A 25,317-nucleotide genomic window follows, 5' to 3' on the forward strand; every position below is an offset into this window, starting at 1 on the left:
CTTACAAACAGCATTCACATCCTGCAATCTGCACTAACACCCTACAAACAGCATTCAATCCTGCAAACAGTATACACACCATGCAAACAGCATTCCCACTCTGCAATCTGCACTAATACCTTACAAATAGCATACGTGCCCTGCAAATAGTGCCCTAGCACCCTGCAAAGAACATTCACAAGCTGCAATCTGCACTAGCACCCTGCCAAGAGCATTCACATCATGCAAACAGCATTTACACCCTGCAATTTGCACTCTAACATTCTTTTATGAGCATTCCCACCCTGCAAACAGCATTCCCACTCATCCTTCTGCACTAACATCCGGCAAGCAGCATTCACACCCTGCAAACAGCATTCACACCTAGCAATCTGCACTAACACCCTGCAGACAGCATTCACACCTAGCAATCTGCACTAACACCCTGCAGACAGCATTCACACCCTGTAAACTGTATTAACTTCCTGCAAACAGCATTCACACCAACATTCTGCACTAACATACGGCAAGCAGCATTCACACCCTGCAAACAGCATTCACACCTAGCAATATGCACTAACACCCTGCAGACAGCATTCACTCCCAGGAAACTGTACTAACACCCTGCAAACAGCATTCACACCCTGCAATCTGTACTAACGCCGTACAAGCAGCATTCACACTCTGCAAGCAACATTCACACCCTGAATACAGCATTTACATCATGCAATCTGCACTAACACCCTGCAAGCAGCATTCACACTCTGCAATCTCCACTAACACCCTGCACGCAGCATCCATACCCTGCATACAGGATCCACGCCCAGCTCTCTGCACTAACACCCTGCAAACAGCATTCACACCCATCCCTCTGCACTAACATCCTGCAAGCAGCATTCATACTCTGCAAATACCATTCACACCCATCCCTCTGCACTAACATCCTGCAAGCAGCATTCATACTCTGCAAATACCATTCACACCCATCACTCTGCACTAAGACCCTGAAAACATCATTCACACCCTGCAAGCATCATTCAGGCCCATTCCTCTGCACCACAACCCTGCAAACAGCATTCACTCCTTACAAACAGCATTCACACTCTGAAATATGCACTAACATCCTGCAACCAACATTCACAGATGTAAGTCTGTTTTGGGGTGATGTCAAAAACATCTAGTATTAGCCCTAAGCGATTCCACTCACAGAATGTGCCCTAGCCTTCACAGCACCCAAAAATGGGCACCCCCAAAGCCAGGAGAATGAAAAATAATGTTTAATGTTGTTGGCAGAGTCACACGTACAGGATTCAGGATTTTGGTTTGTTTTTGTTTCGTATTTTTGCTGTAAAGATTATTCATATTATTTAACAAAAGAAAATGTTAATCTTTTCTTAAAGGTTCCTGCTCATTCTGTATAATTAGAATTTTTCAAGATTCCGCCAAGGAAAATCTAATGTTTTCTATCAAGGATAATATCACCTTTTTATATAATGGGATTATACCCCTTTGAGGGAGCTAAACGGGCTAACAAAAGTTTAATATAAAGTTCAAGCTAAAAGGTCATCTTTTGTTTCACAAAATAAAGAATTCTAAGCCGCTTTTAGCTAGTTCTGTATTCAGCCCATAGATTTAGGCCTCTGCAGATCCTCCAAGCAAAAATCAACAAGTGTGACTTACAAGGTTATTCAAAAAAAGTAAATTGTAAGATTTTAAACTATATTGGTCTTGTTCCCTTAAAGGGACCATTTTTTAGCCACCCTCCTGTTTCCTATCTTTTGGGTGCAATAGAGTGGCTTCCCTGTCAGCTGGCTGAGCCTGTTGAGAGTCAGAGGCGCTTCCAGACTGCACTCCATTCCTCTCTGCTTTTCCTATGTGGCACTCTGTGATAGCTGGGAGGAAGTGACCGGTTGTCACTTCCTCCCAGTGCTGACATCATTACAGGGGCCCGGTTGTACTAATAAAGGGCCGCAGCGCTGACCTGGTTCCTGAGGACACATTGATTGGCCCCCATCAGCGTGCGGGACCAGGACAGTGCACCAGCAGCACCGGCGGTAGTTCCACCGCTGATGTGATCGTGTTGATGAGTAATTGGGCTTGGGACTGCTAAAAGGAACACTGCACTTCTCAAATTCATGAAAACTAAAACTCACTATTTAGTAGATATACCCCCAAATAAAAACATGCATGCATTTAATCATGTTTGTTTTCATTGGAGTATATCTGAAAACAGGTATCAAAAGTTGCAGTTCTCTTATCTGCAGCTTTTGCAAGCCCTTCCCTTCTAAGCCCATGTAGACTTTTTGTGGCAGTCCAATAGCAGACTTCCCAATGCAGCTCAATGAGAAGTATTTGCAAGACAGGTGCTCTGGGCAATTGCTGCTTAATGAGTTTAGTTCCACTGAGCTAACCAAACCAGGAAGTAACAGGACCCATTGTCTGATTGACAGCCAGGGGGTGTAACAAGGTTAATATATAAATATCCACATTTCTATTGAAATCTGCATTCCTGGCTAATCATGGCAGCATCACTTATGGGTAGCTCCTCCCTTAGCAGTCACAGGACATTAATTAATTAGATTAATTAATTAGACTGATGGGTATAAAGAGTCCCTCCTCCCCTTACACCTCAGTCTTTTTTCCTGTCCTTAGCAAGTTCTACAGGACTTTTTGCATTTTATTTTATGGCCGCCTTCCTGCGTTTGTCGTGGGTTCGTTCCAAATGAAGTTCAGCCTCTCTTCATTTGAAGGGCCCAGTAAACAGCCTGCATGAGCAGGACTAACTGGGTCTGGTTAAGTGTATGTACTGAACTGCTGCGTGGGATTTGGTGTTCTGAGGGAAACACGGCTACAGGTAATCTGAGAATATGGGGTTGGTCCTCCTTAAAAATTTCCCTTGTTATCTGTCTTGCCCCTAGCAACTGGGGTCAAAAAATTCCCTCCCCTAGTGTTGGTGGCAGTGTGTGGGGGGATCCTGTTACTTCTGTGCAGAGTGACCTTTCCTGAGGGTGGAGTCCCTCTCTGCTGCAGCAGGAGTGCCCTCTGTTGTTACCTGTAGGTTCCTGGTGAGGCCTGCGTGGTTGGCTGGAATGTGATGTGCGTTCCAGCAGGTGGAAGTGACGTCGCGGCCGGGCCGGCGATACCGGAAGTGATGTAATTTTAGGCTGCTAGCTCATGCGCGGAACTGCAGGTTTTCCCGGCGCTATTTAAACCAGGGGATCCTGGTTCTCTGCCTGCTCGCTGAGTCAACTGTCGAGTGAAGTTGTTCCTGTGTGCTCAGATCCTGCTCCTTGGCTCTGTGCTTGGCTGTCTGGAGTGTTTTTGTCTTTATCAGGTAGGATTCCTTGTTGGACATTTGCTGGTCACTTTGCTGCTGTCTTTTTTCTAAGAATGTCATCTATGCAGGGACCTGTGTCTTATAGTTTTTCTTTTAATTTCATTTGTAGTATGGATCCCCCCTCTGCCTCTGCAAGATCCCTCTCTAGAAAACATAGGTGAACCATTTTTGTTGTGATGGGGGGGTTGTTAAAAAGAGTGCGAATTGAGCCTGTAATATATGTTTATATATGGCTTCGTTTCAGCCCCAGCAGACATTTGGATTCTCTTGCAAGGAAATCAAGGGAAAAAAAACAATAAATGCATTAACTGTTCGTCACCTGCACCGCAAGGAAGAAATCTATGCAGGGATTGCTTGTTGGAAGTGGCGGAAGTTCCCAATAATGTTTCTCCACAGGATGACATTAAACGCTGGATTTCCCAAGCTATTGCTGAGGGCTTTAAGTCTACCACAGTGCCTTGTGGTCCGAGCAAGAGACGCGGAGCCTCAGTCTTCCAGCTCTGCAGAAGACCCTGCCCTGTGGGAGGTCTCAGAGGATGAGTAGGAAGTGGAATATACCTCCAGGTCTCTTGACTCTAAGTCTATTGATAGGCTTATTACCCTTCTCAGGGACACTCTTAGTTTCACAGAGGAGAAGTCTGAATTGAGAGAGGCTGACAGGTTCTTTGAGGACCTAAAACCGAATAGACCTACTTTCCCGGTACATTCCTCGATCAGGGATATGATCATTCAAGAATGGGACAAGCCGGAAAGGAAGTCCACCTTGAAAAATAAATTCTCAAGGATTTATCCTTATTCTGCGGTTGACTGCCACTTATGGAATTCAGTTCCTAAAATTGATGCTGCAGTGATTCATGTGGCAAAGAAAACTATGCTTCCCATTGACTCCATGGCATATCTGAGAAAGCCTATGGAGAAATGTATGGATGAGGATCTCATAAAAGCCTATTTGGCACTGGTTTCCGCCCTCTATCTGGCTGTAGCACTTACCACTCTCTTCAGGGCCTTGAAAGTATGGCTCGTCAATTTGGAGGAAGACATTGATCGGGGTGTCCATAGGGAACATCTGTTGGAGAGTCTCACGGACTTTAGCCTTGCCACGGTTTTCTGTTCGGAAGCCTCACTGGACATCACTTGCATGATTGCCAAAAGTATGGCTCTGTCTGAGGCATCTAGAAGGGCTTTATGGCTTCATTCGTGAGGTGCGGACTATGCCTCTAAGGCATCCTTGTGTGGCCTTCCCTTCCAGGGGGATCTCCTATTTGGTAAGATTCTGGAAGAGGCTATTCAAAAAGCTGCTGATGGGGAAAAAAGCATTTTTACGGGGGGCGTGGCCTGTGCTCCGACGGACATGGCCGCCTAATTGCTGAACTCCGCTCCACGACAGCATATAGAACGGCGAACCACACTACTCACCCACACGAACCGGCACCAATGGGTCGCACAAAGAGAGGGGACCAACCCCAGACCCGCAGGCCCCCCTTATCGGGGTCGCAAATGGGCCTGATGAACAAATATCTCCACACGCCGGGCAGGCCGGTTCCCAGCTCCCCGACATCCAAAATGGAGCCGACCTCGCAAGCCTCCACATGCTCCACTGCCGACACTACTACACTGGCAGACATCGGAGCAGAACTTAAATGCATGGCAATGATGATGGTCACAAAGGATGACCAAAATCACCTATCCTCCAAACTGCATGAAGCAATTAAGACTGAGGTAACCAGCCTGAAGGCTGAAATAAAAGCACAAGAGACCCGCATCCAGCAAGTGGAACAGAGAACACAGGCCGCCGAAAACCACTCCGCAGCCACAGACACCGCCCTTAAACGCCAGGGCACAATAATACTGGCCATGCGACGACAGAGGTCCAAGACAACCGCAGCCGCCGCAACAACATTAGGGTGAGAGGGATGTCTGAATCCCCACAGGGGGGAAATGTAGAGGAGTTGCTCACCTCCCTATTCTGCATGATCCTAAGGGAAGACGCACCAGCAATCATCAAATATGACAGAGCACATAGAGCGCTCCGACCCCGACCCACAGAAGGGACACCCAGAGATATAATATGCTGCCTGCATTCCTTCACCCTAAAAGACCTGATCATGACGAAAGCTAGACCCAGGGCCCACTGGAACTACAGAGGAGCAGAGATATTCCTCTACAATGACCTCTCCCCAATGACCCTGGAAGCCAGAAGGGCCCTGAGACCGGTCACTACCATCTTACGGGAGAAAAATATGCAATATAGATGGGGCTATCCATTTAGCATCACGGTCCGTCATAATAATGAATGGGTCTCTGCCAGGTGGGCGGAAGAAATTCCTCAATTCCTACAACGCCTGAATCTACCACCGACCCCCGTCCCGAACTGGGTCTTCATGCCACTAGATCCCAGACCACAACCACATTGACAAACACGGCGAAGAAGATGGAACTCCCCGGGCGCTGCTCCTCAGCACCAACCAGACCTGACCAACCCGGAGGAATAACCTCCATGCGGACAAGCCTACACCGCACCCACGGACCCAATGTCCCCGAGGCATCGCAGATGGATGGAACCCACATTGGAGAAGTGAACCGGCTGCAAACCTGCACCCCAGGATTCAGGTACTCTGACAATGGGCAGACAAGACACAAGCACGAGATTGGGGGGGGGGGGGGGTAGGCATCAGACTTCACCTTTGGACAGACCGAACCACGGGATATCCTTTCAGCAAATGGGTCCCCCACAAAAAAAAATACTATACATGCACACCCCATTCATAGTTAGATAGCACGTACCTATGGTAAAGACAAAGAGAGAGGGAAGGACCTTTGGGAAGGGGGGCCGACGGGAGGGAGGAAGGGGTCATAATAACCGGGGCCTTTAGACTTCCTGCAGAATTGACTCTCGATATGCGACTTATGGAAAAACTGTACTCACCATGAAGAACGAGGAGTGCCTACAGATACCTGAACTAGGCAGACAAAGAAGTCAGAAGATCGGGCAGACGTAACTTACCTAAAGACGGGGAACTCCCTCCCCCATTGCACCGACTCACAGATATATCTGCTTCCACTCAGAAGGGACACCCATGACTAGAGGGCACCACACAGATGACCAACCCGCCTCCCCGGCGACCTCTGCTCTCCCCCACCCTGCCACCATAATTGACCACTCCACGGCATATTATAGAAGACCATAAAATGCTTTGATTGCTCTAGAGCCCCCTGTGTACCCCAGCCATTACCACCCGGGACGAGAAAAAAAAAAAAAAAGCTCAAAAATAATGGCATAGCCATGAAGAGGGGTAGACCCATACAATACATATCCCGAAGAGATATCCTCATGTAACTATAATGCTAACACACAAACAAACCATCAGGGTGAATCCCCCTAACAGACACCGGCGACACAACAAACAGGCATAGTGCTGACAACACCACACACAAAAACAAATAGCACTAGTGATGGCTACTCAACAACTCTACCACAGTGGACGGACGTAGTAACCCCAATCAGATACACATTCCACACAGTTCATAACTCTACTACCTACCTTCCAACGGAACACATAGACACTATACAAGCTTTATTAAAGGTCAATACTAAAACTAGCACTTTATATACCACATAGATACCCTTACCTCGACCGACCGGGGCCCAGACACGCTACACACCTATCTCGGCGTGCACACTGATACTACGGGGGTCGGCTGGCGCATCACCGGACTATACCACGGGGTTGCCACCCACCGAAACCTTAGGCACACAAACCTCCTCTCCCCGGAGAGGCCCACTTCCCCACCCCATCAAGACACACACACACACCAGATCCATCCTACCTCCCAACTCCCAAATAAGCTACACACACTCCCACCACACAGACCAAGACCAGAACCCAGCACAGCTGAAAGGCATCGAACAGTAGCCGACAACACACCCCTAGATCACACAGAAACGGATAACACCTCACGAACACCGGCCAACTTACACACATCCACAACTTAACGACCCACCCGATCACCTCACCTCTTCCCCCCCCCCGGCTTCTGACTCGGCCGTCGCCCCCGCCTTGAGTGGCACATCCACCAGAGCCAAGGTACCGAACTACCAAGGAGACCAAGACTCAAGCTATGGGACCGGGCTTTTCTCGGCCGCCTCCCGCATCTACACGGGAGTGGGTTGTGGACGGGGGACCCCGATACCCGACAGGACGCCCCCCCCAGCGCAGGAACCCAGGCAAGATGATGTACCGCCCAGACCCGCTAAAAATCATCACGCAAAATTGCAGAGGCAGGGGTCGCAATCCTGATAGCGGCTCGGCTACAATTCAAAGAACAGGACCACCTTATATATCAAAACGGCAGATACGCCTTCGTCAATGTAGACATCTCAGGACGATGCTACACGTTCGTGACATTATACGTCCCCAACAACAACCAATCTAGATTCCTCAAAAACACATTGAAGACACTAGCAGACTTCACGGAGGGAACACTGATCGCGGGAGGAGACTTCAATGTCACACTAGACCCTGAAGTAGACTCCTCAACGGGACATAGCAGAATCCCACAAAGAGAAATAAGAACCATTCACCAAACCTTAAAGACACTGTGCCTGGTAGACTGCTGGAAAATAATTAACCCACTATTCCAAAATACACAAAAGATACTCCAGGATAGACTTTCTGCTAATGCAACAAGAAGCTCTGACAAGACTCCGGAGAGCATCTACACATGCCGCGACCTGGTCGGACCACGGACAGGTTTCAATGGACCTCGAATCCCCCTTCACAAGACTGACGAAAACGTCGTGGAGACTCAACGACTCCCTCTTAACTGACCTCCCACTGAGGATCCAAATCGCTGAAACACTAACAATGTACTTCACCGAAAATGAGACGGAAGACGTCTCTGACATGACAGTGTGGGAAGCCCACAAAAGCGTACTCCGGGGCAAGCTTATCCAACTTGCGTCACAATGGAAGAAAGAGGCAGGCACGATTATGTCAAACATCTTAGACCAGATTCGTACACTGGAAACACAACACAAACGTCACCAGGTAGAAGATACATAAAAAGAACTCTTAAAGGCGAGGAGACAGCTGCACGCACTACTGCTCAAGAGACACCTGAGACAACTCCGAAGATCTAAAGGATTCTTCTACCTACACGCAAATAAAGGAGGCAAACTCCTAGCACAAATGCTCAGAGGACAGCAACAACCCACACAAGTCCAGAAATTAAAAACGCAAGGGGGCACAACCACCCAACACCCAGAGAAAATCGCTAGGGAATTCCAAACGTACTACTCGTCACTCTACAATACACATAAACAAAGCGATGAGGAAGGTAGATGTATCAAACAAGATCGCATAGAATGCTTCTTAAGGGAATATCTCCACACGACGGTGACAGCCGAGGACGCAGACATCCTCGACCGACCGATCACCGAAGATGACATTAAAGCAGCCATCAAAATGATAAAAACGGGACGTGCACCCGGGCCCGACGGACTGACGCTGGACTGCTACAAAAGATTCCAAGATATACTGGTCCCCAAACTCACAAAATCAATGCAATGCAATCACCGAGGGACATACATTCCATGCTGAATCACTGTCGGCCACGATTACAGTAATACCAAAACCAGGTAAGGACCCGGAAACCTGTTGCAGCTGTAGACCCATCTCCCTGTTAAACGTGGACACAAAACTCTTTACCAAAATATTAGCTACCCGACTTAGCAGTCTGATGCCAACACTAGTGCACCCCGATCAAACAGGGTTCATACCGGAGCGGGAGGCTTGAGATAGCACCCTGAGGGTCCTAGCTATACAACATCTAGCAAGACAAAACAGATCACCACTCCTGCTTCTATCCACGGACGCCAAAAAGGCGTTCGACCGAGTGGATTGGACGTTCCTGAAAGCGGTGCTGCGTCTTCTGGGATTTAATGAAAACATAAGGAAATGGATTGAAGCAATTTACAGCACTCCAACGGTGGCGGTACGCATTAACGGAGCCCTGATGGAATCCTTCCCAATTCTAAATGGTACGAGGCAAGGTTGCCCCCTGTCCCCGCTATTGTTCGCACTAACATTGGAACCTCTACTGGAAGCAATCCGGCGAAATATTAACATCTCAGGCAACACCTGGAAAACCACCACACACAAGGTTGCCGCATATGCGGACGATATGTTATTCTTCATCACGGAACCAAGACTCACTTTGCCCTGCCTAATGAACGAACTTGAAAAATATGGACACCTCTCGTGCCTCAAACTCAACCTAAGCAAATGCGAACTCCTCAACATCACTGACCCATCAGGAGAACACAGAGCTATAGCCTCGGCCTTCCCGTTCCGGTGGTGCCAAACCCAAATGAGATACCTAGGGATATGGGTGATGACAGACCCTAGCACCATCTATCAGAAAAACTTCCTTCCCCTCCTCACGCGCATCCAACATGATCTCCGAACATGGAATTATCCACACATCTCGTGGCTAGGCCGCATAGCGGTCATCAAAATGAATATACTACCCAGAATACTATATCTGTTCCACACAATCCCATTGGCACTGCCGACAACCTTTTTCGCGATACTAAAGACCGAATTCCTGACCTACGTCTGGAGAGGATGCAGACCACGACTAAGATATGAAATACTATGCAAGACCAGAAGACAAGGCGGACTGGCACTCCCAGACCTACGCAAATATCACCAAGCGACAACCCTACAACGGATACTGGAATGGCACACTAGCCCAAGATGCAAACAGTGGGTGGCCCTAGACAAGGAATCGTACGGCCCATCCATTTTTGCACCCCTGTGGAACACGAAAATGCCGCGAAACGACGATCCCTGTGCACCCACCCGGCGAGCGAAACCCTTCGAACATGGTCGACAATGAGGAAAACGGCGACCATTTCTCCAACACCCAGCCCGATGACCACGCTAACACACAACCAAACACTGGGAGGAGGCCTACCGATCAAAACCTGGGACTTTCTGCGAGGGGAAGACTTCATCCCACTCCACAAAATACTGACTGCTTCTGGACTGACCCCCCTGGAACAACTAATAGAGGGCCCGCCAACACCCATGCAAAGATTCAGATACTCCCAGCTGACGCATTTCTATTACACACTACCAAACATGCACAAGGTACACAGAACCCTCACGTGGTTCGAGGAAATATGCGACAAAAAAACACCAGTCCAGAAACCAACGGCGACACTCTACCAATACCTAATCACAGATAACCAACAGGCAACACTGAGATATAAAGAAAAATGAGAAAGCATCACCGACAAGGTCTTCACCGACGCACAATGGAAAAAATTCTCATCCTCCATCACAAATCTGCAATTAGTTCAAACTACCAAGAAATGAACTACAAGCTATTGACATTATGGTACAGAACCCCAGACCTACTTCACAAAATATTCCCCAACACCCCGGCGTCATGCTGGAGATGTGAGACAGATATCGGAACGCTGAAACATATCTGGTGGGACTGCCCCAATATCAAACCATTCTGGAATTATAGCTCGCATTAAAGATGTACTGGGGGACACGACGCAACTATCTATAGAAAACACACTCCTACACCACACTAGGGACCTGATCTCAAAATACAAACGATCTATCCTACGTCACCTCTTTGACGCAGCCAAGGCGTTAATCCCTACCATTTGGAAAACGACACACACCCCTACAATGGAACAATGGCTAACCAGGGTAGATAAGATTAGATTCGCAGAAGAAATGCACGCGACCGTGAGAGACACCCGCACAAAACACGTGGACAAATGGCAACCTTGGATAATATACGTGGCGAGACGAGATACGAGGGGTGTGGCGGATGGGGGAAGGAGCTAGGGGGACCTCCTCAAGCTGAATCCACTACACACAACACGCACCAAGCACACTACGGCTATAACACTCACACGAACAACACATCACTCACGTAGAGCTACCCCACAAACATAACCCACAAAGCCGCAAGACGTACCGGCACGATGTACCACACCTCACTTTCACCCCAGATACCCATAACCTCACAGAGAACAACACATAAGAGATGGATACCCCTCCACGCGAAACTCAAAACAGCCAATATATAGATTCACGTCAACCTCCCGAACCCGATGAACAACCACACTGTAGCGTTACTTACCTTATCCAGGGGCCGGCCGCGGTCCTCTCTTGGAGCCGCGCGCGTTCCTGCTGCTGCACGAGCCGCGTGTGGCTCATCCGACGGCTGTCCCGCCTGAATCTAAGAGCGCACCGCAAGTCTCGGGCGCGCTCTTAAAGAGACAGTGGGAGCCTAAATTGCCAAAAGACTCCCATTGGCCCCTGTCATGCCACACTCCCCATACACTTACCTTTTGGGGGTGTGGATATGACAGGAGCCAATCACATTAGTTTAGAAGCTATTTAAACGTACCTCTCCCTTTACTCCCTGCCCTATCGTGGTTTCTGTTTCAGTTCCCTTTAGCGCTTGTTGTGTTCTGTTGTGTTCCTTCGTATTGACCTTGGCCTTGTTTCTGACTACGTTATCTCTTTATCCTTATCTGTTCTGTTTGCCGGCTTGCTGTTTACTGTGTACCAGACCCCGGCTAGTCCTAGTTTACGCTGTCTCTCTGTGCCCTTGACTCTGTCTCCTCTCATATACGTCGAGTCCGGCCATTCTAAGGTCCGGTAGACGTATCTCTCCTCTGTGTTGTCTTTTGTCGAGTTGAATCCTGCGAGTTGCACTTCAGGCTTTCGACTTTCTTAAATCTACATTCGCCTCTGCACCTATTTTACAGCATCCTATCCCCTCACTGCCTTATATTCTTGAAGTTGATGCTTCTGATATCGGGGTAGGTGCTGTTTTGTCCCAAAGAGAATCGCCTGAAAAGCCATTGCATCCTTGTGGCTTCTTTTCTAGACAAATGTCCAAAGCTGAAAAGAATTATGATGTGGGTAATCGTGAACTCCTTGCTATTATCTTAGCTCTTAAAGAATGGAAACACTTGTTAGAAGGTACTAAGGACCCTATCCTCATTTTTACGGATCACAAGAATCTATCCTACCTTGGTGAGGCTAAAAGATTAGCTTCTAGGCAGGCTAGGTGGTCACTATTTTTGTCCCGTTTCAATTATATTATCACCTATAGGCCGGGTGATCGCAACATTAAAGCAGACGCTCTGTCCAGACAGTTCGAAACTGCTGACAAACAGGAGATTGATGTTACTCCTGTCATTCCCCCAGACAGGATAATAGCTACTACTATGTTGTCTATTTCTTCATCCCTCTTGCAGACCATACAGGCGAAACAAAGCATGGCACCTAGCGAGAGGCCTATTGATAAATTGTTTGTTGATGTTCCCGAGAGATGGGAGATTCTGTCATTATATCATGATACTAAGACTGCTGGACATCCTGGTATTACCAAAACGATGTCAGCTGTTTCTCGATATTTTTGGTGGATTCCGCTGCTCGCCAGAAGGCTCAGGCTGACAAGCATCGCAGAGCGGCTCCTTCTTATGTTGTGGGGGACAGGGTTTTGCTTTCCACGCGGAATATTCGCCTACGGGTACCTTCTATGAAATTGGCTCCCCGCTTCATTGGACCTTATCGTATTCTACATAAGGTTAATCCTGTTTCATATGCCTTGGGTCTGCCTAAGAATCTGCGTATTCCTAATGTCTTTCACACTTCATTGTTGAAGCCTTACGTACGCAACCGCTATACCCGGCATACTCCTCCTCCCCCTCCTGTCACTGTGGAGGGTCATGAGGAATTCAAAGTTTCTGCTGTTCTTGACTCTAGTTTCCTTAGGGGTCGACTTCAGTACTTGGTGCATTGGAAGGGCTATGGGCCTGAGGAGCGCAGTTGGATTACAGCTGATGCTGTTCACGCTCCCCGCCTTGTGCGTTCTTTCTATTCTCGTGTTCCTGCCAGGCCTGGCCCTACCTGCCCGGAGGGTGTGTCCTCAAGGGGGACACTTGTTGTGTTCTGTTGTGTTCCTTCGTATTGACCTTGGCTTTGTTTCTGACTACGTCATCTCTTTATCCTTATCTGTTCTGTTTGCCGGCTTGCTGTTTACTGTGTACCAGACCCCGGCTAGTCCTAGTTTACGCTGTCTCTCTGTGCCCTTGACCTTGGATCGTTCCTGACTCTGTCTCCTCTCAAATACGTCGAGTTCGGCCATTCTAAGGTCTGGTAGACGTATCTCTCCTCTGTGTTGTCTTTTGTCGAGTTGAATCCTGCGAGTTGGGGTATATTTTCGTTACACACACACAGACCTAACAAAGAATCCAGGCTAACATAGACGACTCAAACATCAACACTCAAGACGGGACTAGACAACAGGAGACCTAAGAACAAACCACACACACTATCGCACTAGCGACTGTAAATCATGACCCAGAACCACGATCACATACGTAACGAGGATAGTTCTCCTTTCAAAGGAACTCACATCGCACATACAGACACCTCAGCCGTATGATTCGCCCGAGGCTATGACAAAAGACACAGGAGGGGTAAGGGGGAGGTCTACATAACTAGGATGGACCTAAAAGTCCAACACACATTAGAAACAAACCCCACTTGTTCTAACCATTCATAAACGCTAAAACAACACGTTACCAGAGTTATTTATTCATGTTATTTCTCGTTTACCCAAAAATATAATGTGAAGAATCCAGACAACAAGAGAAACATAGAAACATAGAAACATAGAATGTGACGGCAGATAAGAACCATTCGGCCCATCTAGTCTGCCCAATTTTCTAAATACTTTAATTAGTCCCTGGCCTTATCTTATAGTTAGGATAGCCTTATGCCTATCCCACGCATGCTTAAACTCCTTTACTGTGTTAACCTCTACCACTTCAGCTTGAAGGCTATTCCATGCATCCACTACCCTCTCAGTAAAGTAATACTTCCTGATATTATTTTTAAACCTTTGTCCCTCTAATTTAAGACTATGTCCTCTTGTTGTGGTAGTTTTTCTTCTTTTAAATATAGTCTCCTCCTTTACTGTGTTGATTCCCTTTATGTATTTAAAGGTTTCTATCATATCCCCCCTGTCTCGTCTTTCCTCCAAGCTATACATGTTAAGATCCTTTAACCTTTCCTGGTAAGTTTTATCCTGCAATCCATGAACCAGTTTAGTAGCCCTTCTTTGAACTCTCTCTAAGGTATCAATATCCTTCTGAAGATAGGGTCTCCAGTACTGTGTACAGTACTCCAAGTGAGGTCTCACCAGTGTTCTGTACAATGGCATGAGCACTTCCCTCTTTCTACTGCTAATACCTCTCCCTATACAACCAAGCATTCTGCTAGCATTTCCTGCTGCTCTATTACATTGTCTGCCTACCTTTAAGTCCTCAGAAATAATCACCCCTAAATCCCTTTCCTCAGATGTTGAGGTTAGGACTCTATCAAATATTCTGTACTCTGCCCTTGGGTTTTTACGTCCAAGATGCATTATCTTGCACTTATCCACATTAAATGTCAGTTGCCACAACTCTGACCATTTTTCTAGTTTACCTAAATCATTTTCCATTTGGCTTATCCCTCCTGGAACATCAACCCTGTTACATATCTTAGTATCATCCGCAAAAAGACACACCTTACCATCAAGACCTTCTGCAATATCACTAATAAAAATATTAAAGAGAATACAAGTATAAGAGCTGGGACCTGCGAGTCGTCAGATGCTCCCGGCCTGCGTGCCCATATAGATACTTCACGCAATTGCCTAATACCGTTTCATGCATATTTAACACGGGACCTGCGTGTGCCACACTGTCCCTAACACGAAAATATGTAACAAACAGATGATGTTAAAACAACAATATATTTCAACCGAGGAGACCAAATTTCCTTATAGTAAGAAAGATTCCTATTGGGACCTGCGAGTCCACCATATATCTGCTATACGCTTTCACCTGTGACCTGCGTGTCACCGAAATATGTTAATATGATCCCTATTTCTTATGAATGGTCGAAGTTGCATTATTCGATTGGGACCTGCGAGTACGCACTGTTTCTCAAAGTAGAGATGAAAAATATTCAATAAACATATATTTACAAAAAATCTAAAAAAAAAAGCATTTTTACCTCAAATAAGCAGAAAGAGTTTTCCCTCCTCCTGGAAAACTAAGCGCTTCAAGGATCGGTCCTTTCGGGACAGCAGAAGCTATAAACCTGGAAGGGAGTATTCCAGATATTCTTCATGGAAATCCTTCTCACACTCTTCTTCCAATAAGGAAGAGGAGCCAGAACCTCTGGGAAGAACTTCTGAAGGTCTTCAGGCCCGTTCGGGGACTGTGGGAGGAAGACTGAAGTTCTTCTACCCTGTGTGGGCCAAAAATATTATGGACGTGTGGGTCACATCCATCATAAAGGAGGGTTACAGGATAGAATTTTCTTCTAGCCCAAAATCCGCTTTCTTCAAGAAATCCAGGGTGTCGGTAGGCATCAAACGAAGGGCCATGAGGACCTGCATTTCTACTCTCCTGGAACAGAAGGTGGTGGAAGAAGTTCCAAGACAGGAAAGGTTCCTGGGGGTTTACTCCACAGTGTTCTTGGCCCCAAAACCCCATGGAAAGTGGCATCTCATCCTGAGCATCTTGAAGAGCGTCAAAAGAGGAGACTGGGGGGGGCGTGGCTAACCGCGGAGCAAGATGGCCGCTTGAAAATTTGCTCCGGCATCAGGGCACCTAATCTAATGCAATCCTAACCACACAAATAGCATCCACCACTATTTTCTAACAATGTCTCAGCCCAAGAACAAGAGGAGCTCGGCGAAACCGGACAAGCTCAATTTTTTTAACCAGAAATCATCTCCGGCATCTCCGGCGGAGCAGGCCTCAATGGAGCCTGGGATCTCCGAAATGAATGATACCGCACAAGCTACTACTCGAGCGAAAACGCAAGATGCGTCACAAATCACAAAAGCCGACTTAAATGCGGCCTTGGAACTTCTCTCCAACAAGCTCATCACCACATGGCAGCATACGGCGGATTCCCTACGTAAGGACCTACAAGAGCTGGGTAAGCGGACGTCGCACATGGAGGATAAATGCGACGAATTCGCTACGGCCCACAATGACCTGGCCACAAATGTGGAACGAATGGCCACAGAAATCAGCAGACTGGAAGACAAGCTAGCAGACATGGAGGATCGTTCACGGCGAAACAATCTCCGTCTGCGCGGAGTACCAGAAAATATCGCGAATGACGAACTACAAGCCTATGTGAGAAACCTGTTGCATGCTCATGCCCCAGAGATACCGGCAGACATGCTGCTAGTAGACAGGGTACACCGCATACCCAAACCCCGGCACCTTCCACAAACCGTGCCTAGAGATATATTACTCCGAGCTCATTATTTCCATATCAAGGAACACATATTGAAGAATAACAGAATGCGAGCAAAACCCCCAACGGATTACCCCACAGTCAGAATTTATGCAGACTTGTCGGCTGCCACTTTAAAGAAAAGAAGGGAATTCTCCCAAGTAACCAACACGCTGCGATCGCAGGGTATTCGATACCGTTGGGGATTCCCCACTAAATTAATAGTCACAAAAGATGGCGCCACGATGGTGTTAAACACCCCTGCGGAAGGAGTGACGAAACTGCTGGCCTGGGCCCTGCCGGTGGAGCCAATGCCCACTACCACAAACCAAGCCGGCACGCTGAAACGGGACTGGGAAAAAACTCATGACAAGCTCTAAACCGGACGACAACTGGTCTAAGACCATTCATTCCCTTCTGAGCATGGACACTGAGAAACAACGTATTAAAAGAACATTATGACATTCACCAGCTTCAAACACGAGTATTAGAGAAGCCCATATGCCTAGCGACCCGATGTGGAGTTAAGTTTTCCCTTGTTACCTGGTCTTCCTTATGTGGTTGCGAGATTCCGGATCGGGTCTTCCCGCCATCACTGTGACAAAGCGTGCGCAGAGCAGTGACACATCGCGGGGGGGCCCGGTCTGGACGATTAGCCGTGGAGATATACCCTGAGTTCAGCTACTCGAGATCACCTCCACAACCTCCGTTGTGGGCGACCTGATACCTGGAACACCACTCTCATTCGGAGATGAAAACAAAACATACCGGGCAGTTTCACCCGCACCATGAACGGGACTTGAACTTTACTCTACAAAAAGACAATGCTCACTGCTCCTGCCCTACGGGCTCTATATGTCCACAAGGTAAAGGGGACCTGTGAACCAGGCCCCTGGATGAATGTATTATATTATATGGCAGGACTGTTATGTAGAGAGCTAAATGGAGGGAGGAGGATGTTAGTGATAGGAGCAGTACTTGGACTTCCAATGAGTAAAGTTACTTGCATATAGGTTAATGTTGGGATGGGGAAACTGCATGACAAATTGTTTATAACAAGGTACGCCCAAACTGAGCCGAACACGAGTCGGCACCCAGCCGCGGAGGCACAGGGTTAATTGGGGTTTCTTAACAAGACATATGAATCTCTAAGGACTATATGAGTCCTCTCCACACTGATGTCAAATGAGACACTATATAACAAGGGTATATATTATGGTGGATACACCTCGATATGGTACAATAGGTGCCCAATAGCCACGTTATGGTAGAGAGTTCTCTCTTCTATCCCCCAGATGTGGTACACCCACATATCGTCTCTACAAGAGACACTCTGTATATAGTTATAAATTCCCTCCCCAGTTCACACCCCCCTCCCCACATCTCCAGGGATCAGACGCACAATCTAACAGGGTCACATCCGAAACAAACACAGGACCACTATCTCCTTATGTTCATAGGGCTAATATTAACTGGGCTAAGGCCATGCTTCACTTGCCTGCCGAGAAAAATATTGCAAAAGTCCCCCTACCAGTATGAAGGGGACAAACGGTCATATGCCATACTATCAATACCGCAATGTTCCATACCTAACTACAAATGTTGAAAATAATGTCTATTAATGCCCGAGGGATAAACACACCACACAAAAGGAGGCTCCTTCTAGAGGACGCAAAACGCACTAAATCGGATATACTGTGTGTGCAGGAAACACATTTTGTACATAACAGAATACCTGCTTTTGCGAACAAAGACTACCCTATACAATATCACTCCACCAATTCATCCAAGTCCAGAGGAGTATCGTTATTAATTCACGCCTCTATAACATTTGAACTCTTACATCTTAAAAAAGACACGCAAGGCCGTTTTTTAATTGTACATTGTAAAATTAATAATGCTTTATACACGCTGGTGGGGATATACAGCCCTAACTCAGACCACAGAAATTTTCTCCAGAAAGTCTTACATAAAATTCCCCAGACATACCCCTCCTCCACAATTCTGTGCGGAGATTTAAATCACATCTTACAACCTAAACTGGATACCACGCAAAAAGCCGACTCCTCAAGGTGCAAAACACTGAGCAAACAGGCCGCGACGTTGGTAAAAATTCTTATGGAGCATAACCTATATGACGTGTGGAGAGAGCAACACACGAACGACCGGGAGTTCACCTTTAACTCCTCGGTACACAAAACATACTCTAGAATAGATTTTATATTTGTCTCAGGAGACCTATTGCCGACCGCATTAAGCAGCGAAATAGGTAACATAGTTTGGTCAGACCATGCAACGGTAATGGTGTCCCTACCAGACCAATTCCAGTCCCGAGTAACCTCGCCGTGGCGATTAAATGAAGCTCTCCTACACGACCCTGAATTTGTCACTAAACTTACTGAGGAACTTGAAATGTTCTTCGAGATAAACCACACTCCTGAGACTTCCATAGCCACACCGTGGCTGACGCATAAGGCCTTTATTCGAGGTCTTCTGATCAGCCAAGCATCCTTTTTACATAAACGGGCGAAAACACACTACTTAACACTCATGAGACGCCTCAGGGAAGAAATGTACACACAAATAACAAACCCATCAACGTGCACTCAACAGAGCATAGACCAAATTAAAAAACAGTTAAATGATATTCAAGTTCACACGTCAGCAACTATATCCCACAGACTAAGACTCCGAACATACACACAGGGGAATAGGGCAGGAAAGGCTCTTGCAGCCCTCATGCGGCAGAAACGACTGAACTCAAAAATACCGTTTCTCATCAATCCACTAGGAAATAGGGTATATAACCCCCAAGACATAAACGATATGTTAGCAGACTACTATGATAAATTATACAACCTCAAAAAAGATGATCACACATATCAACCGCTTCCCTCGGACATTGACAACTTTTTAGCAGGCGCAAATACACCACAACTGTCACAGATAGACTGGTCCTTCTTAGAGAAACCCATTACTCAGACCGAAATAGCCGGAGTTATTAAGACCCTCCCGAAAGGGAAATCCCCAGGCCCAGATAGCTTTACCAACGCCTACTACAAAACCTTCTCTCATGTCATAACCCCTTTTTTAGAAACACTCTACAACGAAATCATCCAAACAGGCAAAATACCGCAAGAAATGTTGTTAGCTCATATAACCACTCTCCCTAAACCTGGGAAACCACCCCACAAATGCCAAAATTTAAGACCCATCTCGCTCTTAAATACAGATTTAAAAATACTGGCCAAGATCTACGCCAATAGATTGGGTACACTTATACCCAAACTAGTTGGGGAGGATCAGGTGGGGTTCGTGCGGGGCAGGCTGGGTTCAGACGGGACTAGGAAACTGATTAACATCCTCCACAACATTCAAATATCGGGAGAACCCAGTGTGGCATTGTCACTGGACGCGGAAAAAGCGTTTGACAGGCTACACTGGGGATACCTGACGGCAACGCTGAGGAAGTTTGCCTTCCCGGAGAAGCTAATAACACTGATATCTGCCTTGTACGATAGCCCCACAGTGAAAATAGCCAATGGTGGGTTCACTTCCAAATCCTTCCAGATCTCCAATGGGTCAAGACAGGGTTGCCCACTTTCCCCACTTCTGTACATATTGGCACTAGAACCATTAGCACAACATATAAGAGACTCACCAGACATAAAGGGGATAACAATAGGGGGGAAGGAGCACAAAATCACACTGTTTGCCGATGATGTGATGCTTACCATATCGAACCCCGGAGAGTCCCTGCCTTCTCTGCAACACATGCTAACAAAGTTCGGTCAATGCTCTTACTATAAGCTCAATGTTAGTAAAACGCAAGCCATGGGCATTAACCTCACGACAGCCCAACTAACTAGTCTACAAAATAGTTATTCCTATGACTGGAGACGGGATCACTTAACGTTCCTAGGACTTCACCTCACGCCAACGACTAAAAAACTGTACAAAGCAAATTATCTTCCGCTACTCAGTAATATCAAACAACAATTACAGGGGTGGAAAGGTAAATATGTTTCCTGGACAGGCAGAATAGCGGCAATAAAAATGATGATATTGCCCAAACTACAATACCTGTTCAGGACACTCCAAATTTGCTTACCAAAAGTTTTTTTCACTGAAACCCAACGCTTGCTTAATAGTTATATATGGGGAGGTAGATGACCCAGAGTGGCAGCCACCACCATGTATAAGCCCTTTAAAGAAGGGGGGATGGGAGCTCCAGAAATCATAGGTTACTACACAGCAGCCCTCATGAGTACCCTCATAGGAACATTCCACCACATCACGATGCCACCATGGCACCAGATTGAAAAGGTAAATACTGGTGGATTGGCATTACCAACACTGGCTTGGATCCCCAAACATCAAAGGCCAAAAGCCGCTCATGTATGCCCCACAACCTCAGCTACTCTCACAGTATGGGATAAATATGTGCAAAAACACTACCCGGTATCTTATATATCCCCAGCATTGCAAATACAAGCACTCCAGGTACTTATCCCTGGATTTGACAGTGGCCTGTGGCAAGACCACAGAATTAAGTGTCTATCCCAGATTATGCCAGAAGGCCGCCTACTACCCTACGAATCTCTCTCTGAAACATTTGGTCTACCTAAAAGAGCATATTTTACATATTTACAACTGCACTCATGGGTGCGAAAACAGACCATGGAGGGCAAAACGCACAAACAGGGAACTCCCCTGCCACCACTAGAGAAAATTTGCGCAGCTAACCGGCAACCACAAAAGCTATTCTCTATTTTATATAAGCTAACCAGAATTCAAACACTACCTAAAACTTTACCCTTTGTGCGAGCCTGGGAATGTGACTTACACTTGAACATATCAAATGAAACCTGGTTAAAAATTGTACAGGCCCATAAACATCTCACACTTAACACATCACATGTGGAGACGAGTAGGAAAGTACTCTATCGTTGGTACATAGTTCCACAAACGCTACACAAATACGATAAAAGAAAATCCGGGAACTGCTGGAGATGTTCTAAAGAACCTGGTACGATGCTCCACATATGGTGGACGTGTCCAAAATTACAACCCTTTTGGGAAGGCATCTCAAACATTATTGAGAAATCCATAAGTTATAACGTACAGTTTTCCCCGGAAACATTCCTATTATTAGCACTACCTCAAGATCTAAACAAAACAGACCTATATCTCCTTTACCATATCATTATTACAGCTCTCACATCCATAAGCAAAATGTGGCTAAATGCAAACACTCCAGATCTTGACAAGTGCTTAGATATGGTGAAATCACCAAATCCTATGAAATAGCCGCACGGCAGATGAAGAAAGGGAAACAGTTCTGGCAGGACGCATGGGAGAAATGGGACGCCTGGAGACAGGCATCCAAAGGTGTAACGCACTAGGGGTCCCGACTGAAACACGTGTCCCTGATGGAGACCTGACCAATAACCCCGATACTCTGGTCTTTTTCTTTTACCCCCCTCCCTCCCCCCCCCACCACACCCCACTGTTATTTACTAGTTCATTTTATAATAGATAACAGAACACTATTAGAGTATACCATACAGTTCGCACAAAGCTATAGGAGAACGATATCATCGCAGGACCAAATCTCCCCACGAGTTTGACTTTCTGTTGATCACAGACTTAAAACCCAGCAGCTGTTAACTACTACAGTGTATGCGATATACCTTCTTGTGTTAATAAGTCTTGCAAGGAATGTGTGCATGTATTTTGAACCGAATTTATGCAAATTTGAGAAAACGGTTTCAAATCGTTCAAATATGTTCTGAAAATGTGTAAATTATATCTGGATTGAAAACCTAATAAAAAATATTACACAAAAAAAAAAAAGAGGAGACTGGATGACCTCCATAGATTTGAGGGACGCCTACTACCAGATACCTATAAACCAAGATCATATGCAGTTTCTCAGGTTCTGGGCGCTAGGAAGGCACTTCCAGTTCCGGGGACTGCCGTTTGGCCTCAGCTTGGCGCCAAGAACGTTCTCGAAAGTTCTTGTTAATTTGATAGCCTTCATAAGGGAAAAAGGTATCGAGATCTTCCATTACTTGGATGACATCCTTATCATAGGTCCATCTCAAAGGATAGTAGCTCATCACACATTGGTGGCAATGAATATTCTTCAAGACCACGGTTCGCTTCTGAACATGGAGAAAAGCTCCCTGATTCCTTCTCAGACGATCATATTCTTTGGAGCAGTGATAAACACCATATATGCCCATGTGTTCCTTTCTCCGGAAAGGGTCACAAAAATCAGACAAAGTAGGGAAGCTACAAGAGCTTGAGACTGCCTTTGCAAGAGAAGTCATGAGTCTCCTGGGTTCTTTGACATCAACTATAGGGTTGGTAAAATGGACCCAGTGGAAGTTTCGTCCGATCCAGAATTGCTTCCTTCTCCAGTTCGACAGAGTGGGAACAGATTGGGAGCAAAGGATCTCTCTACCCCTGCCCGTGAGGAAAGGGTTGAACTGGTGGAAGAACAGGAAGAATTTGGCAGCAGGCTTCCCGTTGGAGGAGCCTCCTTGGACGGTTATTAGAACAGATGCCAGTTCTTTTGGATGGGGTGCCCACTTTAATTCCACATGGACTCAAGGGAAGTGAACCCGAGAAGAGAGTCAGCTACACTCAAATCTAAGAGAACTGAGAGCTGTTACCAAGGCCATCTTGGTGTTCCTACCACGGATCTTAAATTCTTGGGTACTGATCAAAACAGACAACCGAGCGGTTGCTTCATATGTGAACAACCAAGGTGGCACAAGAAGCAGATTGATCTGGAAGGAGCTGGCTCCCTTGATGACAATCGCCATGACCAATCTCCAGGGTCTGAAGGTGATCTTTCTTCCAGGTTCGGAGAACGTGACTGCGGACTTCCTCAGCAGAAAGAAAATTCTTCCGGGAGAATGGAAACTTCACCTGGCAGTCTTTGCATGGATTGCCTGTCGGTGGGGCATGCCCCAGATCGAGCTGATGGCGTCCTCACAGAATCATCATGTGAAGAATTACTTCTCTCTCCATACGGACAGTCAGGCAATAGGCCAGGATGCTCTCTCTCTTCCTTTGTCATTTGAGCTGGGGTATGCGTTCCCTCCCCTACCCATGATACCCAGGTTCTTGCGGAAGGAAAAAAGGTTATTTTAATAATTCCGATTTGGCCCCGGAGGCCGTGGTTCCCCCTATTGTCTATGATGAGCCAGGAACAGCCTTGGCCTCTTCCTGTTATGGAGGATCTGCTAACCCAGGGCCCAATATTCCATCCTCATCCGGAACGCCTTAAAATTGGGGGTATGGGTCTTGAAAAAGAGAGACTTCAACTACTAGGTCTCTCAGAAGCAGTGGTCAATACCCTTTTGCAATCAAGGAAAGCTTCTACTTCCTCATGCTACCATAGGATCTGGGATGTGTTCCGGAAATGGGCTTCGGCCAAAAATGTTGACTTCCTGCATCCTCACAATACTGAAATCTTGGAGTTCCTGCAAGAGGGTCTGGATAAGGGCCTTAGCCTCAGCACTCTGAGGTTCAGTCTTCGGCACTTTCAGCTTTGTGCAACATCTGAACGCATCCTTCAGGTTGAGACCTCCTTCCAGATCTACTACCCCTCCTTGAGACCTTCCTCTGGTGCTCAATTACCTTACTGAGGATCGTTCATTTGGATGCTACCCTCCTGACGTATAAAACGTTGTTTTTGGTGGCAATTACTTCCGCAAGACGAATTTCTGAGATTAAAGCATTTTCTACCTTATCTTCTTGTCTACAATTCTATCAGGATAGGGTGTGTCTGAAACCAAAACCTGAGTTTCTTCCTAAGGTGGTCACTCAGTTTCATCTCTCTCAAGAAGTGGTTCTTCAATTTTTCTACCCCAATCCTTCTTCGCAAGAGGAGGTTAGATGTCATGAACTGCCTGTCTGTGTACCTTAAGTGTTCTGAGTCTTTCCGAAAAACTGACCAACTCTTCGTTTTGCCGTCGGGAGCCAGGAGAGGTGAGGTGGCTTCTTTATCTACATTAAAACATTGGATTTCACTGGTAATCAGGAAAGCATATATCTCGAAAGGTCGATATCCTCCAATGAAGATAAGAACTCATTCTACTAGGGCATTGTCGACTTCATGGGCTAATTGGACAGAGGTTCCATCCGAGGATATTTGCAGGGCAGCCACCTGGTCTTCCCCGATGACGTTCTTGAAACACTACAAACTGGATGTGGACTCTCCTTCCACCTCCTTTGGGAAGAGTGTCCTGTCTACGGTTTCTTTATCCTGTTGATATTAAATTTCTTTGCAGCATAAGAGTCTGTTCAGTCTCTTTTCTCGGTTTATTATTCCCACCCTATATTTCTGTGAGCTTGGGTATTACCCATAAGTGATGCTGCCATGATTAGCCAGGAATAGAGAAAATTTATAACAAACTTACCGTAATTTTCTTTTCCTGGCTATTTCTCGTGGCAGCATCAGGGTTCCCGCCCATTCTTTTAATTTTCAGCTTTATAATTGGACTGAGGTGTAAGGGGAGGAGGGACTCTTTATACCTATCAGTCTAATTAATTAATCTAATTCATTCCTGTCCTGTGACTGCTAAGGGAGGAGCTACCCATAAGTGATGCTGCCATGAGAAATAGCCAGGAAAA

Source organism: Pelobates fuscus, chromosome 12 (genome assembly GCF_036172605.1).
Source record: "Pelobates fuscus isolate aPelFus1 chromosome 12, aPelFus1.pri, whole genome shotgun sequence".
NCBI lineage: Eukaryota > Metazoa > Chordata > Amphibia > Anura > Pelobatidae > Pelobates > Pelobates fuscus.